Raw genomic sequence first — 17,802 nt, forward strand, 5'->3', positions numbered from 1 at the left:
CTGCTATTTTGCCTGTTGCCTGCTTTGTTATGTATTCAGTCTTGGTTCCCCAAGCTGGGCACTCCTCCAAGAGTAGGAACCAGCTCCTTCACTTAAGTGGGGCTCCCTGAGAGCACAGATCACCTCGCCCTCATCCCTCAGACGGCAGCGTGAGAGATCTCGCTCACCTCTGCCCCTTCACCTCCTTTACAGCTCTGAAACACCAAAAGAGGGAGGTGGGCCTTGGGTTTCTATTGGCCCTGCTTTAAAGCATCATGGCTTTCTGTTCCATATGGGAGGAGGGGGACTCAGAGGGCCCAGTCAGTGGGGCGACTTTGGTCAAGTCGCTGGTTTCTTGTTGCATAGACAAGGCTGTGGTGCAAGGAGACATCTTCAGGCTCTGTGAGGTCCCTGGCTGGCCAGACCCGAGCCCCGGGACAATGTGCTACCTCTTTCCACCAACAGGAGGTGACTGTTCCTTTTGGCTTTTTTTCCTGTGGGGATGCTGACAGGGTAGGGGGGGAGGGGAGGCAAGGACTGTAGTGTAGGGTCACAGTAGGTAAAGCAAGATCTAGGCCTGGGACCGTCGGCAGGGAGTGCCACCTCTCTCCGCAGGGAGTCCGGTGTGGGGGAGGTCGCGGGGGGGGACATTTTGGGGCCTGGGTCCCCTGGACAGAAGACTGGAGGAGGGAGGCAGGCCATGCAGCCCAAGGCAACAGTTAACCGCAACGAGGCGGGACATGTTCCTTCTCTACCCTGACAGGGAACTCCGTCCTCCCACCTGGGAGGACAAGGCTTTTGGAAACACTGCTGCCTGCTCAGATATGCGCGCCACCCTGGTGGGGCCAGACTCCGGAATTCGCTTGCAGTGGAACTGGGGGAGGCAGCCGAGCTGGGTTAACTGCACAGTTGGGGATAGCTCCCAACTCCCTCCTCCAGTCCCCAAATGGACCAACCTGGGATTCCGGGAAATCCCAGAGGGATATACCAAAACGAAGGGGAAAGGGAGTAATAAAACTAGCCTTCTCTTTCCCGACCCCCACCGCCCCACCACCTCACCGCCCGGGTGCCCCCTGCAGGCCACGTCCTCAGCACGTCCTCAGCACCTGTTGCAGGTGTAGGCACACTTCGGTGGAGTTTTCCCAGGGCACCACCCTGGCGCGGAAGGAGCTGGTCTCGGCCTTCTGCACCTCCTGCATAAGGCAGTGCATGGGGTAGCGGCAGCGTGGGAAGGCCACATCGCCGCCTGCCAGCAGCCCCATGGGGCAGAAGTCGTTGGCGCCGTCGCTCACGTAGAAAAGGCGCTCGAAGTGCACGCCGTCGTGGGCCTGCTCGCGCAGGTAGTCGCTGAGCACCTTGTGCTTGCACATGTTGGCGGAGCAGCGAGCGCAGCTGTGCGCATGGAAGGGCCGCAGCGCCAGCAGCCCCCAAGGGTCGGGGCCTGACGTGTTGCTGAAGATGCGGCGGAACAGGACCTGGTGGCCGGCGGCGCGCAGCGCACTCTCCACGCCAAAGGTGTTGGCGTATGAGATGAGAATAACCTCAAAGCAGGCGCCCTGCTTGGCTACAAACTGCAGCAGCTCGCCCATGCCGGGCGACAGGGGCATGGCCTCATAGATGGCGCGCAGGTCCCGCGGCCGCACGTCCTACTTACCCAGGTACTGGAAGACGTGCCGCATGTACTCGTTGTAGACGCCCTCGCTCTAGGTGGCACGCAGGCTCTCAGGCAACCGCTGGCCCGCCGTGGCGCGTGCACGATGGAGTCGTCTCTGTTTCCGTCCACGATAGTCTCGTCAAAGTCGAAGGTCAGGAGGAAGCGCGGCGCGCCCGGCGCAGCCATCCCGCTGTCCTCTACCAGCTTTGTCTTCAGCGATCAAATCCTTCTGTAGTCACCAAAAAGAGTCTCTCAGAGGAAAGGGAGACAGGACCTCTGAGCTTCTCCTGCAGAGTGGGGAGCGGCGGCTGCAGAGGTCTGTCCCGGCTGAGTTGGGAGTGTAAAGAGTGGGGAGAGGGCCTAGCGGAGGTATTTGGGTGCAGGATGGAACAAGGGGTGCTTACGGGAATTGGAAGGGACGCTGTGTCTTATCCATCCCCGGATTTCTGGGCTCCAGCTCTCACGAGTCCCTCCAGTCCAGAGGGTCCGTGAACGATGTGCATCTGGGCCGTTTCCTCCACTTGCCCCCCATCCCCATGTTATGTATTTTTAACCACAATAAAAAAAAAGAACGAAGCACTGATAATACATGTTACAACATGGATAAACATTGAAAACATTCTAAGTCAAAGAAGTCATACTGAAAAGGCCACTCATATCACAATCATCTTGTGTGCTTTAAATCCATAGCAGTTTTGAAAATGAGGGGATGGGACTTCCTTGGTGGTCCAGTGGTTAAGAATCTGCGCTCCCAATGTAGGGGGCACAGGTTCGAACCTTGGTCGGGGAACTAAAATCCTGCGTGAACAGCATGGCCAAAAAATAAAATAAAATAAACGTCATTGGCCTGGTTTGGGTCATAGCATCGTCCTTGAACCCATCAGAGCACCCATAGGATGGAACATGGGATTGGCTAGATGTGGATCATATGCCCATCTTTAAGGTGGGTGGAATGTAGCATCAGCCCTCTGGAACTGTTTGGACTGGAAACAGGTAAGAAGTTCCCAAAGGAAAGCTGAGGTTCTGGACTTTGGCATGAGAACAGATGCTGGCTTGGGGAAAGTAGCAGATTCCACATCACTGACAGCCCACTGCACTGCTGTGGGATCTGAAGGCCAAGGAAGGAAGGGGTTGATTTAGGGTCAGGGGCTTCAGCCACCCATCCAGTGCTCTTGCTGTCCTCCCACAACAGCAAGAAACTCTTCCTCTTGCAAAAGGCACAGCCCTCATTGATGTCTCTGGTGGTGGGAGCCCAGGAGTCACAACTGCCCCCGGCCACATTACTCACCCATCCCCCAAGAACAATATTGCTCATTTATCCAGTCTCCTCCCTCCTTTACAAAGAGCAGGGACTAAATGCTATGGTGGTTAGGAAATTCTTGCTCAATGAAGCAATGGGAGGCCCAAGGATTATTCCGTATCATGGAATCCATAATTGGCAGCTTTCAGAGCTCACATGGGTGCACATGGCTCTCCAAGAACATGCAGCCTCAGTGTGAAACTGTCCATTGGGTGGCCCAGTTGCTCCCGTATCTTTGACACTTAATGAGTATGAATATCAAAAGTTTGTTACAGCTGGAAGCCCAAAGGATTGAAAGGCCATGGTCTGCTGTATGGTTGTTGTGTCAGGCACACACTCAAATGTTTAGACGGTTATTATCTCTCTTGGCAGGCTATGAGCCTGTGAGGGGGAGGCCCTTTTCTCAACCACATGGATGTTAGTAACTGAAACACCCCAAAGGGCTGTCTGTGCTGCCCAGGTAGCTGTTCAATTGCCCAGAAGCATGGTCAGCTCAGTAATTGGCCACAGAGGCTTGACAGGAACCAGACTGGCCTGAGCTGGAGGACCACAGATGACTGCCTAGATGGTCAGAGGTCAAGGGCTGTCCTGAGACTTGATGTCTATTGATGCTCACTCAGATGGGACAAAGGATGCCTGCAGTCCCAGGAGGGCCTCACCAGCCCTCAGGAGGCAGCACCTGGGGGCTGGTAGGTCGCTGCACCAAGTTCTGTATAAATTCATAACATGACCATGGAGTGACCTCAGTCAGGGCTGTGCTGGACCGGGGCTGCCCAGGCCAAGTGGGGCCAGCACTACTCTTTCCAGTTCAGATGGTAGGAGGAAACGCTGTGGACTTCTGAGGCCCTAACAACCGTTGACTGAAGTTGAGTTGGATTTGAAAGTCAGTGACCAGAGCAGACATTTCATTCTTCTGCTATCAGGTTCCAGGATTGGGGGTAGATAACCAGCGGTCCAAGTGAACCCCACACTCATGTGTGACCCAGGACAAGTCCTGTCCATCCTAGAGGACTCAGAGGTGTGGGGTTAGGGGGGTCGTGGGCCAGTTATGCTTAACACTAACCCACTAACCCTAATGCCCAAATCTCTACTGTTAACTCCCTAACCCTAACCTCCTAATCTCTAAACCTAAACCCTAATACTCCTAACCCCTAGCCCCTAGATACTCGACCTTGACCTGTAAACTCCTAACCCTTACCCTGACCCTGACTCAGACCATCTAACCTAACCCTCTAACCCTAACCCTCTAGCCTGCATCCTTTAAATCTAATGCCTCAAAACCTCATCCTCTTTTTTTTTTAATTTGGTTGCACCTGGTCTTAGTTGCAGCAGGCAGGCTCCTAAGCTGTGGCTCCAGGGCTCCTTAGTCGTGGCTTGTGGGCTCCTTAGTTGCAGCTTGCCAACTCCTTAGTTGTGGCATGCGAACTCTTAGTTGCAGCATGAATGTGGGATGTAGGGCCCTGACCAGGGATCGGACCCAGGCCCCCTGCACTGGAACCATGGAGTCCTATCCACTGCGCCACCAGGGAAGCCCCTCATCTTCTTAATGTACCCTCTAATTCTGTCCCTGATCCTCTAACACTGACCCTGACCCTACATTCTAACCCTGAGCCCTGAGCCTGAATTTCCATCCTCACTCCTGACCCTCTAACTCTGAACCTTACTCTACTCCCTAACCCTAACCTCTGAGCCTGACCATGATCCTACACCACCCTTAACCCTAATCCAAATACAGGCCCATATCAGAACAGACTAAAAATTTGAACCCTACTGCAATCCCTTTTCCCAGTGTAATCAGAACCACCATTTTCATTTTTTGTCTGAAACCTAAGCCTGTTCAATTATGCTTTTTCTAAATGAACTCTAATGTACAGTAAACTGAACAAAACCTTAATTCTTATACCCACATAACCCTACACTGTTAGTGGTTATATAGACAAACCCTTTGCCTGTAACCTAACCCTAACCTCTAATTCCTAACCCCAACTCTAACTTACACCCCAACCTCAACCCCAAACATAACTCTAACCTCTAACCACTAACCCACCCAACACAGCCACCCCAAACCTCAGCCAATGCCTGCTCAACTCCCAAACTGTATTCCTAACCCTAAAACACAACCACATCCCCCATGAGTCCTTATCCTGGCTCCTCCAGCCACAAGCCTACCCTGATCCTCACCATGAAGCTGGGCCTAATCCACCCTTGCATCCTATCGGGCCCAGAGCAAGTTGAAGAGATTCTCACCTTCTTCTGAGTCCTGTGCATTCCGTCCCTGAGCCCTGTACCCACGGAGATGGCTCATCCACCTGGCCCCACACCCCTTGCATATATCACCCAGCAGCATGGTGGGGTTTTTGTTTTTGATTTTTTGCTAAGTTTTATTTTAATCCAAGGACTTTGCTTCATACAAAATGTCATTGTAGAAACAATAGCAGAATCCAAAGTTTGGCTGATAAATATTACACAGGCAGCAAACTAGTCAATCACAGAATTTTTTTTAAAGCAAGCCCCAGTTGTGTTGCATAGTTGGGACTTCTCTTTTTTTTTTTTAAACACTGTTCTTAAATATAAAGTTTTGCAAAAAACCCTTGATTTATATCAAATATAATTAAAAATTAACAAATGAATACATTTTATCAAAAAGTACGAAGATATACATGTCATGCACATACATCAATATATGTACATATGTATATATTTTACATGCACACATAAGTTATTCAAACTACAGCCACTGCTTGACTGGTTCCAGATGCAGACAACTGGTTGATGCACTTCAAATTTGGCAACTCATTATGAGATTTTTGGGGAAACGTGACAGCTGAGAAGAGACAGTACAGAAACAAAATTCAGAGTCAGGAAAACAAGACAGTATATCCCCCACTCTCTGTAATTTTCACCAATTCCAGTGTCTAAAAGAATCCAGACAAGCCAACATGGCTGTGTGGGTCTGGAAAAGTGGATTCTCTGCCCAACATGGCCTGGGGAAGCAGATGTGGTTCTGCATAGAATGAATACACTCAAAATAATATGGGCTGGGGGACCAGAGACAAAACATCAGTACCAAAATACACATCCTTCTGCTCTGCAACAGGAGCCAGGGATGACATGCACAGTCCAAGATTATGATTTTAATTATACCCTATTTGAGTAAAATACTCTGTTATTTTAAAGTTTCTGAGTGTTGTGCCTTCAAGTAAGGAAATTCTATAAAATGGTTTGGTCACAATCATGCTCAAACCCTAGAACAGGTGGTGGTCTTGTGTGTCTTATTTCTAATATTAAACGTGTGTCTTTTGTTGCATAGCCCTATGGGTTAACGGCATCCACTCATGGGGACACACAGACACGCACACACACACATCACACTCCAAGTTTCTTTAGGAGAATCATGGGGTAAAAGCCAATGGGAACATTCAAATGATCCAGCAAAGAGATAATCTCACATTTCAAAATATGGAGGACACACCAGAATCTACTCATCTAAATGCTTCTTTTGTTCACAAAACAAAGGGTCTCCCAGTGTTTTATGTACCACATCCTAACGGTGGTCTTTCTCTTTTGAATGTGGCCCTGAAGCGGGACTTCGTTTGGCTGCCTGCTTTCCCACCTCTTGTGCCAGAAAGAGTGTGGGCTCAGATGCCCAGCTCAGCAGCTGCTGCTGAGCTGCTCCTTCCTCCGAGCTCTGGCCTCATTTCCATTTGGTTCCCAGCTGCCCTCATCTGCTCAGACGTGGGCGCTCCTCCTGCCCCCACCCCATTCAATCTCCCCCACTTCCCACCAGCCTTTCCCTGATGAGTCTTCTGTGAAAAGAAATTTGCACAACTAGAGAGATTGCACTCTGCCTGTCAGGCACCACGTCCCTGAGAATCAGGTGTAGAAAGACTGACCGGTCCACGCGGGCCATGCTACACATGCCCTGCAACCTCTACTGCTTTGAGGAAAAAGGGCAAACGGCCGCTTCATTTCAACTACAACGGACCTACGGGATGTTTTCTGCACGTTCTCCATTACATCCGCTTTCTACTCAGTTGCTGTTTGGAATAGCTTCCACAAAGCCCACTCGCAGTTCACATGGGCCTCCTGTCCCACCCCCGAGAGCCTGCACGAGGCGCTAGGAGGTCAGGCACTTGGTCGAGAGCCGCAGGAGCCGGGGTGGTCTGGTTGGCCGCCTGGACCTAACCCGTATCCTAACACTAAACCGTACCCTAACTCATAACCTAACCCTAACTAGTATCCGTACACTAAATTGTACCATAACCCTATCCCATACCCTAACCCTAAATCTAACCCTAACACGTAACCTAACCCATACACGAACCCTAAAATAACCCTAAACTTTACGCTAACCAGTACCCTAATCCTAAGCCGTATCCTAAGACTAACCCGTACCCTAACCCGTACACTAAACTTAACCCATAGCCGTACACTAAACTGTACCCTAACCCTAACCCGTACCCTAACCCTAACCCTAAAACTCACCCGTAACCTAACCCTAACCTGTACACTAACCCTAACCTGTAAAACAACCCTAAACCGAACCCTAACATGTACCATAACCATAACATGTAGCTCAACACTATCCTGTACCCTAACCCTAGCCAGTACCCTAAAGCTAACCCTAAACCTAACCATACCCTAAGCCTTCCCCGTACCCTAACCCTAACACATACTCTACCCCTAACACATACCCTAAAACACACCCTAACCCTAACACGTAACTGTACCCTAACCTCTATGAGAACACTAACCCATACCCTAACCCGTACCCTAACTGTACCCTAATCCTAACCTGTATCCTAACACTAAACTCTACTCTAACCCATAACCTAACCTGAACTCATAGACGCACATTAAACTGTACCCTGACCCGTACCCTAACCCTAAACCTAACACGTAGCCTAACCCTACCCCATACCCTAAACCTAACCCATACACTAACCCTAGTACATAGCCGTACTCCAACTTGTACCCTAACTCTAACCAGTACCCTAATCCTAACCCTAACCCATACCCTAACTCTACCCGGTACACTAATCCTAATCCACAAGCTAACCCTAACACATACACTAACCCATATGGTAACCCTAATACTTACCCATACCCTAACCTGTACCATAATCGTAACATGTAGCTGTACCCTATCCTGTACCCTAACCCTAACCGGTACACTAACCCTAACCCATACCCTAACCCGTACCCTAACACTACCCCGTACCCTAATCCTAACACGTACACTAACCCAAAAACGTACCCTAAAACATACCCTAACCTGAAACGTAACCATACACTAACATGTACCCTGAAGCCAACACAAACCCTAACCCAAAGCCTAACACATACCCTAATCCTAACCCATACCCTAACATGTACCCTAACCCTAATTCGTAGCCACACACTAAACTGTACCTTAACCCTAATCCGTACCTTAATCCGAACCCGTATCCTAACACTAACCCATACCCTAACACTAAATAGTATCCGTATGCTAAACCATACCCTAACCCTACACCGTACCCTAACCCTAATCCGTATCCTAACCTTAACCCTAACCATAACACATACCCTAACCCTAACCCGTGGCCGTACCCTAACCTGTACCCTAACACATACCCAAACCCTAACTCTAACACTAAACCTTACCCTAAACAGTACTCTAATCCTAAGCACTATCTTAACACTAACCCATACCCTAACCCATACACTAAACCTAACCCGTAGCCATACACTACACTGTACCTTAACCCTAACCTGTACCCTAACCCTAACTCTAAGCCGTAACCTACCCCAAACCCTAATACTAACCTGTATACTAAACTTAATCCATACCCTAACCTGTACCCTAATGGTAAAACATAGTTCTACCCTATCCTGTACCCTAAACCTAACGGGTACCCTAACCCTAACCCTAACCCATACGCTAACCCTTCCACGTACCCTAACCCTAACTCGTACTCTAACCCTAACACCTAACCTAAAACATACCCTAAACCTAACATGTAACTGTGCCCTAACCTGTAGCCTAACCTCTACCAGAAGCCTAAAAATAACCCTAACACTAACCCTAACCCGTATCCTAACACTAACCCGTACCATAACCTGTAACCTAACCCTAACTCATAGCTGTACATTAAACTGTACCTTACCCGTACCCTAACCCTAACCCTAATGCTAATCCTAAACCTAAACCAACCCCATAACCTAACACTAACCAGTACCCTTACCCTAACTCATACACTAACACTAACATGTACACTGACCTGTACCCTAACCCTAAAAACGTAGCTGTACCCTATCCTGTACCCTAAACCAAACCAGTAGCCTAATCCTAACCCTAACCCTAACCCATACCCTAACTCTACCCAGTACACTAACCCTAACACCAATGCTAACCCTAACATGTACCTTAACCCATACCCTAACCCTAATACTTAGCCGTACCCTAACCTGTACCCTAACCATAACACATAGCTGTACCCTATCCTGTACCCTTACCCGTACCCAAAACCTACCCCTTACCCTAATCCTAACATGTACCTAACACATACCCAAAAACATACCCTAACCCTGAAATGTAACATAGCTAACCTGTACCCTAACCACTACCCGAAACCTAGCCTTAACCCGTACCCTAACCTGTACCTTAATCCTAACCCATATCCTAACACTAACTCGTACCCTAACCCTAACTCATAGCCGTACACTAACCTGTACCCTAACCCTAACCCATACCCTAACCCAAAACCTAACCCTAATATGTAACCTAACCCTAACCCATACTCCACCCCTAACACGTACCTTAACCTGTACCCTAACCATAACACGTAGCTGTACCCTATCCTGTACCCTAACCCTAACCTGTACCATAAACATAACCCTAACCCGCAACCTAACCGTACCCTGTACCCTAATCCTAACACATACCTTAACTCTAACACGTACCCTAAAACATACCCTAGCCCTAACACATAACCATGAGCTAACCTGTACCCTAACCCCTACTCGAAGACTAACCCTAACCCTAAAGCGTACCTGTACCCGTACCCTAATTCTAACCCGTATCCTAACACTAACCCACACCGTAACCCATAACCTAGCCCTAACTCATAGCCGTACACTAACCTGTAGCTTAACCCTAACATGTACCCTAAACCTAACACATACCCTAACCCTAACACATACCCTAAAACATACCTTAACCCTGAAACGTAACCATACCCTAACCTGTACCATAACGCCTACCCGAACCCTAAACATAACCCTAACCCTAAACTGTACCCTAACCTGTAACCTAACCCTAACCATAACCCGTACCCTAAACCTACCCTGTAACCTAACCCTAAACCATACCCTAATGTTAAACTTTCCTCTAACCCAAGCCAGTACCCTAACCCTAACATGTAGCTGTATCCTATCCTGTACCCTACCCTAACTGGTACCTTAACCCTAAACCTAAAAGTAACCTGTACCCTAAGCCTAGCCTGTACACTAATCCTAATCCGTACCTTAACCCTGACATGTACCATAATCGATACCCTTACCCTAATCCTTATCCGTACCCTAAACTGTACCCTAACCCATACCCGAAGCATAACACTAACCCTAACCATACCCTAATCCTAAGCCATATTCTAACACTAACCCATACTCTAACCTGTACACTAAACCTAACCCCTCGTCGTACACTAAACAGTTCCCTAACCCTAACCCGTACACTAAACCAAACCCAAAACCTAACCCGTACCCTAACCCTAACCCATACCCTTACCCTAACCCATACTCCAACCATAACCCATACCCTAATATGTACCCTAAACGTAACAAGTAGCTGTACCCTATCCTGTTCCCTAACCCTAACCAGTACACTAACCATCACCCTAACCCTAACCCTACCCCATACCCTAATCATAACATATACCCTAACCCTAACACATACCATAAAATATACCCTAACGCTAACACATAACCATACTGTAACCTGTACCCTAACCCTTACCAGAAGCCTAACCCTAAACCTAACCCATACTCATACCCGTACCCTAATCCTAAACCATATTCTAACACTAAACCGTACCATAACCTGTACCCTAATCCTAAATCGTAGCCATACACTAAACAGTACCCTAACCCTAACACGTAGCTGTACACTATCCTGTACCCTAACCCCAATCCGTACCCTACCCTGTAACCTAACCCTAACATGTACCCTAGCCTAAAAACTTACGCTAACACATACCCTAACCCTAAAACGTAGTCATACCCTAACCTGTACCCTAAACCCTACCCAAAACCTAAACCTAACCATAACCAGTACCCTAATCCTAAACTGTATCCTAACAATAACCCTTACCCTCACAAGAACACTAACCCTAACATGTTCATACCCTCACCTGTACCCTAAGCCTTACCTGTTCGCTAACCCTAACCCTAACCCTAACCCTGACCCTAAACCTTACCCGTATCCTAACACTAACCCGTACCTAACCCTAACTAATAACCGTACACTAAACTGTACCCTAACCCTAAACCTAACCCTAATCTGTACCCTAATGCTACCCCGTAACCTAACCCTAACCCTAAACCTAACACTAATCCATACCCTAACGCTACCCTGTACCCTAACCCTAATCCTAAGCTGTATGCTAACAGTAACACGGACTCTAACCTGATCACTAAACCTAACAGTCGTACACTAAACTGTACCCTAAACCTAACCCATAACCTAACCTGTACCCTAACCATAACACGTAGCTGTACCCTATCCTGTACCCTAACTAGTACCTTAACCCTGACCATAACCCTAAACTGTACCCTAACCCTATCCCGTACCCTAATCCTAACACGTACCCTAACCCTAACATGTACTGTAAAACATACCCTAACCCTGAAACATAACCATACCCTAACCTGTGCCCTAACCCCTACCCGAACCCTAACCCTAACCCGTACCTTAATCCTAAACCGTATCCTAACAGTAACACATACCCTAACCCTAACTTGTAGTTGTACACTAAACTGCACTCTAAGCCTAACCCTAACCCTAACACTAACCCTGAACCTAACCCTAACTCATACATGAAAACTAACCCTAACCCTAACCCTAACCAGTAGCCTAATCCTAAACTGTATCCCAACCCTAACCCGTACAATAACCCTAAACTGTAGTCATACACTAAACTGTAACCTAATTCTAATCAATATCCTAACACACACCATAACCCTCACCCATAACCTTACCTTAACCCATACCTAAACCCTAACCTGTACTCCAAGCTTAACCCGTACCCAACCTGTACCCTAACCGTAACACATAGCTGTACCCTATACTGTACCCTAATCCTAAATGGTACACTAACTGTAACCCTAACCCGTAACCTAACCCTACCCTGGGCCCTAATCCTAACATGTACCTTAACCCTAACATGTACCCTAAAACATAATCTAAACCTAACACGTAACCATACCTTAACTTGTACCCTATCCCCTACACGAACCCTAACCCGTACCCTAACACTAACTCATAGCTGTACACTACTCTGTACCCTACCCCTAACCCGTACCCTAAACCTACCCCCTAACCTAACCCTAACCCATACCCTAAACCTAACCCCTAACCTAAGGCTAACCCGTACCCTAACTCTAGCCTGTACTCTAACCCTAACCTGTAGCTCTACCATATCCTGTACACTAACTCTAACCCTAAAACTAACCCAAACCCTTACCCATACCCTAACCCTAAACCTAAACCTAACCCGTACCCTAACACTACCCTGTAACCTAACCCTAACCTGTACCCTAAACGTAAACCATACCCTAACCCTAAACCATCCCCTAGCCTGTATGTTAACCCTAACACGTAGCTGTACCCTATCCTGTACTTTAACCCTAAACTGTACACTAACGCTAACCCTAACACTAACCCGTACATGAACCCGACTCCATGCCCTAACCCTAACACGTATCCAAACCCTAAAACGTACCCTAAAACATACCCTAACACTAACACGTAACTGTAACCTAACCTGTACCCTAACCCCTTCCCAAACCCTAACCCTAATGTTAACCATAACCCGTACCCTAATCCTAACCCGTATCCTAACAAAACCAGTACCCTAACCCGTACCCTAACCCTAACTCTTAGCTGTACCCTATCCTGTATCCTAGCCCTAACCAGTACCCGAACCCTAGCCCATAACCTAACCCTAACACATACCCTAACCTGTACCCTAACTGTAACACATACCTCTACCCTATCCTGTACTCTAACCCTAACCAGTACCCTAACCCTAACCCGTACCCTAACCTGTACCCTAACCCTAAAACATAGCTGTACACTATTCTGTACCCTAACACTAACCAGTACCCTAACCTAAAACTAAACCATAACCTAATCCTAACCTGTATCCTAACACTAACACGTACCTTAACCCGTACCCTAACACTAATTTGTAGACGTACACTAAAGGTACCCTAACCCTAACCCTAACCATAACCTAACACTAACAAGTACCCTAAACCTAACCTAAACACTAACCTGTACCCTACCCCTAAAACGTAGCTGTACCCTATCCTGTAACCTAACCCTAACTGGTACCATAACCCTAACACTAACCCATAACCTAAACCTAACCCGTAACCTAACCCTAACCCGTACCCTAACCCTAACATGTACCGTAACACATACCATAAATCTAAACCTTAGCCGTACGCTAACCAATACCCAAACCATACCCGAACCATAACCACTACCCTAACCCTAAGCCATACCGTAATTCTAACCATACCCTACCCCGTACCCAAACCCTAACCTGTAGCCATACACTAAACTGTACCCTAAACTAAACCGTAACCTAACCCTAACCTTAGGCCTAACCCATACACTAAACCTAACCTGTACCCTAACCCTAACTCTAACCCATACCTGAACCCTACCCTGTACTCTTACACTAACCCTAACCCTAAACCTATCCCATATCTGAACCCTAACCCATACCCTAAACCTAATCTGTACCCTAACCCTAACCCTAAACCTAACCTGTACCCTAAACCCTACCCAAACCCTAACCCTAACCAGTACCCTAATCCTAAGCCATATCCTAACTCTGATCCATACCCTAACCCATACCCTAAACCATACCCTAGCCCTAAAACATAGTGGTACACTAAAATGTACCCTAACACTAACCTGAACACTTAAAGTAACCGGTACACTAACCCTAAACCATACCCTAACCTGTACCCTAACCATGACATGTAGCTCTACCCTATCCTGTACACTAACCCTAACCAGTACCCTAACCCTAAGCCTATCCCGTAGCCTAACCCTAACCTGTACCCTAAGCCTAACACGTACTATAACCCTAACACGTACCCTAAAACATACCCTAACCATAACATGTAACCATAACCTAACCTGTACCCTAACCCATAACCTGGACACTAACACTAACCCTAAACCTTACCCTAACCAGTACCCTAATTCTAAGCCGTATCCTAACCCTAACCCATACACTAACCCTAACCCGTAGACGTACACTAAACTGTACACTAACCCTAACCCATACCCTGACCCTAACCCTAAACCTAAACTGTACTCTACCCCATAACCTAACGTTAACCCCTACGCTAATCCTAATCTGTACACCAACCCTAATCTGTACCCAGACCTGTATGCTAACAGTAACACGTAGCTCTACCCTATCCTGTACCCTAACCCTAACCAGTACACTAACCCTAACCCTAATTGATACCCTAACCCTTCCCCATACCCTAAACCTAACACGTACTCGCACCCTAACACATACCCTAAAACATACCCTAACCCTAACACGTAACCGTATGCTAACCTGTAGCCTAACCTCTACTGAAAACCTAAACTTAACTCTAACCTGTACCCTAATCCTAACCTGTATGCTAACACTAACATGTACCCTAACCCTACCCTGTACCCTTAACCTAAACCGAATCCTAACTGTAACCCTAACCCTAACCCATAACAGAACCCTAACCTGTAGCTCCACCATAACCTGTAACCTAAAAGGAGCCCGAACCCTAACCCTAACCCTAACCCTTATCCTAACCATTACCCTAATCCTAAGCCATATCCTAACACTAACTCGAACCCTAACATGTACAAAAACCCTAACATGTAGCCATACACTAAACTGTACCTTAACCTAAGCCATGCCCTAACCCTAACCTTAACCTGTACCCTAACCCTACCCCGTACCCTAACACTAAACCATACCGTACCCTAACACTAAACCGTACCATAACCCTAACCTGTACTCCAAACCAAAACCATACCCTAACCTGTACCCTAACAGTAACACGTAGCTCTACCCTATCCTGTACCCTAACCCTATCCGGTACCCTACCCCTAACCCATACCCTAACCATTCCCCATACGCTAACCCTAATAGGTACTCTAACCCTAACACATACCCTAAAATATACCCTAACCCTAACACCTAATCGTACCCTAACCTGTACCCTAACATGTACCTGAACCCTATCCCTTACCCTAACCCTAAACCATAACCTAATCCTAACCACTATCCTAACACTAACCCATACCCTAATGCATAACCTAACCCTAACTCTTAGCTGTACATTAAACTGTACCCTAACCCATACCCTAACCCTAATGGTAACATGTAGCCTAAACCTACCCTGTACCTTAACCCTACCCCCTAACCTAACCCTAACCCATACCCTAAACATAACCCATACCCTAAACTGTACACTAACTGTAACACGTAGCTCTACCCTAGCATGTACCCTAAACCTAACTGGTACCCTAAACCTAACCCTAAACTGTACCCTAACCCTAACCGGTACCCTAACCCTAACCCTAAAACTAAAGTGTACTCTAACCCAACCTGGTGCACTAACCCTAACCTGAACGCTAACCCTAACTCATACCCTAACCCTAATCCTTAGCCGTACCCTAACCTGTACCCTAGCCCATACCCGAAGCCTAACCCTAACCATAACCCTAAACAGTACCCAAATCCTAAGCCGTATCCTAACACTAACCTGTACTCTAACCTGTACACTAACCCTAACACACTGTCGTGCACTAAACTGTACCCAAACGCTAACCCGTACCCTAACCCTAAACCTATTCCTAACCTGTACCCTAACCCTAACGTATACCCTAACCCCAACCCGTAATCCAACCTTAACCCATACACTAACTTGTACCCTAACCATAACACGTAGCTGTACCATATCCTGTACACAAACCCTAACTGGTACCGTAACATTGCCCCTAACCCTAACCCGTATCCTAACCTTTCCTCATACCTTAACCCTAACACAAACCCTAACCCTAACACGTACCCTAAAACTTACCCTAACCCTAACACGTAACCATACAGCAACCTGTACACTAACCCCTACCTGGAGAATAACCCTAATCCTAACCCTAAACTGTACCCTAATCCTAACCTGTATCCTAACACGAACCCATACCCTAACCATACCCTAACCCTAAGTAGTATCCGTACACTAAACTGTACCCTAACACTATACCATACACTAACCCTAAACCTAACCCTAACCTGTACCCTAACCCATACTCAAACCCTAACCCGTACTCTAACCCTAACCCGTACCCATACTTGTACCCTAAGCCTAAACACATAAGTGTACCCTGTACTGTACCCTAACTCTAGCCCTAACCCGTACACTAAACCCACCCCGTACCCTAACCCTAACTCATAGCCATACACTAAACTGTACCCTAACACTACCCCGTATCCTAACCCTAACCCATACCCTAATGCTAACACGTACTCTAACCAGACCCCTTATCCTAACCTGTGCCCTAACCCTAACATGTAGCTTTACACTATCCTGTATCCTAACCCTAAATGGTACCCTAACCTTAACCCTAACCATAAACCACACCCTAAGCTTAGCCAATACATTATACCTAAACTGTACCCTAAACTTGACACATAGCCTAACCCATAACCTAACCCTAATCCTTAGCCGTACACTAACCTGTACCCTAACCCATACCTGAAGCCTAAACCTAACCCTAGCCAATACCCTAATCCTAAGCCGTATCCTAACACTAACCCATACTCTAACCCGTACACTAACTCTAACTGTCATCGTACACTAAACTGTTCCCTAAATCTAACACATACCCTATCCCCAGCCTGTACTCCAACCCTAACCCATACCCTAACCTGTACCTTAACTGTAACACGTTGCTGTACCCTATCCTGTACCCTAACCCTAACTGGTACCCTAACCCTAATCCTAACCCGTAGCCTAACCCTACCCCATAACCTAATCCTAACACGTACACTAACCGTAAAACGTACCCTAAAACATACTCTAATCCTAACACATAACCATAACATAACCTGTATCCTAACCCCTACCCGAAGCCTAACCCTAAACCTAACCTTAGCCCATACACATACGCTAATCCTAATCTGTATCCTAACACTAACCCATACTGTAACCCGTAATCTAACCCTAACTCATAGCCGTACACTAAACTGTACCCTAACCCTAACTGTAACCCGTAACCTAACCCTACCCCGTACCCTAACCCTAACACATACCCTAACCCAAACTCTTACCCTAAAACATACACTAACCCTAAAACATAGCCGTAATCTAACCTGTAACCTAACCCCTACCTGACCCCTAAACCTAACCCTAATCTGTACACTTATCCTAACCTATACCCTAACAATAAACCTTACCATAATGCATACCCTAAACCTAATTCGTAGCCATACACTAAACTGTACCCTAACACTAAACCGTACCCTAACCCTAAACCGTACCCTAACCTGTATCCTAACCCTACCCCATACCCTAAACTTAACCCATATCCTAA

The 17,802-nt window shown here is 47.1% G+C and overlaps 1 pseudogene across 1 annotated transcript in view; it reads right to left on the minus strand.

The window, feature by feature from the left end:
* Window positions 1-424: 424 nt before the first annotated feature.
* The window catches only part of LOC309791704 (phosphoethanolamine/phosphocholine phosphatase-like), a 40,985-nt pseudogene continuing 23,607 nt past the window's right edge, over window positions 425-17,802 (minus strand). The window contains exons 2-3 of the transcript in view: window positions 1,086-1,862; window positions 425-484 (exon numbers count right to left, since the gene is read on the minus strand). The product of the transcript in view is annotated as a phosphoethanolamine/phosphocholine phosphatase-like (transcript). The remainder of the gene's footprint in view (window positions 485-1,085; window positions 1,863-17,802) is intronic.

The sequence above is a fragment of the Mesoplodon mirus genome, assembly GCF_964341445.2.
Source record: "Mesoplodon mirus genome assembly, chromosome: 16".
Taxonomy (NCBI): domain Eukaryota; kingdom Metazoa; phylum Chordata; class Mammalia; order Artiodactyla; family Ziphiidae; genus Mesoplodon; species Mesoplodon mirus.